The sequence below is a fragment of the Mus caroli genome, chromosome 4 (assembly GCF_900094665.2).
Source record: "Mus caroli chromosome 4, CAROLI_EIJ_v1.1, whole genome shotgun sequence".
Classification (NCBI taxonomy): domain Eukaryota; kingdom Metazoa; phylum Chordata; class Mammalia; order Rodentia; family Muridae; genus Mus; species Mus caroli.
In genome coordinates, this window is record NC_034573.1 from 131,772,683 (window position 1) to 131,776,070 (window position 3,388).

A 3,388-nucleotide genomic window follows, 5' to 3' on the forward strand; every position below is an offset into this window, starting at 1 on the left:
ACCATGTGGTTGCTGGGAATTGAACTCAGGACCTCTGGAAGAGCAGTCAGTGCTCTTAACTGCTGAGCCATCTCTCCAGCCCCTGTTGTTGTTGTTGTTCTGAGACAAGGTCTTATATATAACCCTGGCTAGCCTGGAGCTCATTATGTAGCCCAGGATAGCTTGGAATTCACTACATAGACTAGGCTGGCTTGGGGCTCACTACGTAGCCCAGGCTAACCTGGGAATGTGTGGAGCGCCTCCTGCCTCTGCTTCTGAGTACTGGGATTCCAAGTGTGTACCTCCATCCTGGCAGGCAGTGGTTCTGGAGATCCCTGATTGTACAGAGCCAGTGGCTCCATCTTTCACCACTAGATATGTGTGCAGGGATACCCTGATATGCCTCATCTGTCCCTTTAAATCCATGCCCCACATTGTCAAGTTGAGGATGTCTGGTACAGATCTTAACCCCTCCCACGGCTCTCAGCATCAAGTACAGCCTCTCAACCTGGTGTGATGCTCATCCTTGCAGCTTGTTACCTTGGACCACAAACTGGGCCATCCTTTCTTCCAGTGACTCTCTCTGCACTCGTGATACAGTCCTTGGCCGTTCCTGCCAAGTTCCTTGGCATGCTTTATTGGCAGGGCTCCTTTGGGTGGCTGTGGGTCTTGGGGTCACCCAGAGGCACTGAGGTCACACGGAAGCCTCACTTGTGCATGGAGGCTCTCCAGCAGGAAGGTGGTTACAGCAGTGGCTGCTAGTGTCAGGCTGCTGCTACCACACCTAGGTTTGGTTTCTAGCAGCAGATGGAGTGAGACTGAGTGGCCTCACACCGGCTGTGGCCTGCCAGCCCCTAGGGCATTGCAGGATGCTTATTCTTTCCTGACTTTTCTCTGGCTTAAGGCTTAAGTTAGTCTAAGAACATTCTGGTTTGTGTCAACTTGATGCTAGCTAGAGTCATCTGAAAAGAGAACCTCAATTTAGAAATTGCCCCCTTCAAATTGGCTTGTGGGTGTGTCTATGTTTCTCTTTCTTTCTTTCTTTCTTTCTTTCTTTCTTTCTTTCTTTCTTTCTTTCTTCCTTCCTTCCTTCCTTCCTTCTTTCTTTCTTTCTTTCTTTCTTTCTTTCTTTCTTTCTTCCTCTTTCTTTTTTTCTTTCGTTCTTTCTTCCCCTTTCTTTCTTTCTTTCTTTCTTTCTTTCTTTCTTTCTTTCTTTCTTTCTTTCTTCATTCCTTCCTTTTTTCTTTCATAAGAAGCTTTCCTCTTTTTAAAAAAGATTTATTTTTATTTTATGTGCATTAATGTTTTGCCTGCTTATATGCCTGTGTGAGGATGTCAGATCTTGAAGTGACAGACAGTTGTGAGCTGCCATGTGATATTGGGATTGGAACCCCGGGTCCTCTGGAAGATCAGTCAGTGCTCTGAACCACTCAGACATCTCTCCAGCCCTGGGGCATCTTACTGATTCATGATTAATGTGCGGAGCACCTAGACCACTATGGGTGGTTCCAGCCCTGGGCAGGTGTTTCTGGGTGCTGTAAGAAAGCAGGGTGAGCAAGGCAGAGAGAGTAAGTCAGTAGGCCGAGCTCCTCCGCGGCCTCTGCTTCAGTTCCACCCTCCAGGTTCCTGCCTTGAGTTTCTGGTCTGGCTTCCCTTGATGATGGACTATAAGCTGTAAAATGAAATTAACCCTTCCCTCTCCTAAGTGGTGCTGGTCAGTGTTTTATTACAGCAAGAGAGAAGTGAACTAGAACTGAAGGCTTCCCATTTCTCTCACCAAAAGGATTTGAAAAGCATCCTGTGGCAGCCTGGGCCAGCAGTGGGAGGAACCCACAGTGTGAAGGTTCACTGGAGGTCAGGCTGCTGTGCGGGCTCTGCTGCCAGTTTGTAAGTGCCTTGGAATCACTAGGGCAGCATGAGGGTCCCCTGTGACTTAGACACAGAAGAAATAAACCCAACACTTAGGCAGAGATATGGCAATTAACACCCTCTCTAGGGCTGAGAGGTGGCTTGCTGCCAAATCACGAAGATCTGAGTTCAACCCCCTAGCACCCATGTTTAAAAACAAACAAAAAAACAAAAAAATGAAGCATGTGGTGGTGTTTGCTTATAAAAACCAGGTTGTGGAGGAGGAGACAGAAGGGTCCCTGGGGCTTGCTGGTCAGTCAGACTAGCCTAGTCTATGAGCCTCAGGTCTTAGTGAGAGACTTTGCCTCAAAAAGTACAGTGGATGGCCCCTGAGGAACTGTTGCGGCCCGCCCGCGGTCCACAACACGAACGGTTCAACTGAAAATGGCAGTTCAGGCTGAAAGAGAGGTAACTAGACGGGCGGAAGAAACAATGGAGTCAAGACAACATTCTGATCAAGACTCAATTTAATATTTCCAGACACNCAGTTTATAAAGGAAGGGGGAGGGAACCCAATTTCCCGCCAAGTAACTCAGGGTCCAGTAGCAGGACGAACACGTGTGTGCCTCCAGACGGCAAGGGCAGGTTCCAGTAGTGGGCGTGGCAGGACGAATGAGCCGGTAGCTCCACCCTTGAGCAGGCAGGTTCCAGGCTGGGGGAAGGGAGGCCACAAGGAACTAACACCAGAGCTTGACCTCTGGCTTCCACATGCATACACACACATACACACACACTGTTTGCCTTAGCAGCCAACACTCCACAAAGCATGGAGTCTATTTGTGTCCCTCCATACACTGAGTGCAGACCCATTTATCCTCCTCGGCTACTTGAGGAAGGACGCCATAAACTGGCCTCACCTTACAGAAGAGAGACTGACAAGGCAGGATCAAGTTCACACGACTGCTCAGTGCTATGATCTGAGTGTGATCCCCGCAGCCCACCAACAGTGCGCTGTCGGCCCAGGGCTCCCATGTATGTGCAGCACAAGTGCTTTTCACTGTACCGCGTCCTGCAAATGGTTCTTTCTCTTTCATTTTAATTTTTAAATTCTTGGTATTAGATGAGGTATCTGCTTCTTCAATCACTGGGAGTAGAAGATAGCTAGGCAATTTCTACTGCATTCTTTTCTTTTCTTTTTAAAGATTTATTTATTATTATATGTAAGCACACTGTAGCTGTCTTCATACACCCCAGAAGAGGGAGGTCAGATCTTACTACGGATGGTTGTGAGCCATCTCATGTAGTTGCTGGAATTTGAACTCAGGACCTTCAAAAGAGCAGTCAGTGCTCTTAACCCCTGAACCATCTCTCCAGCCCCTACTGTATTCTTTTCTGCTGTTTTTTTTTTTAATTTAGTTATCTATTTATCGTGTGTGTGTGTGTCTGTGTGTGTGTGTGTTGAAACCAGGACCCTGCATATGCTAGATCAGAGAGTTACAAACTAGAGCCTTTTAAAACAAAAAGCAAGCCGGGCGTGGTGGCGCACGCCTTTAATCCCAGC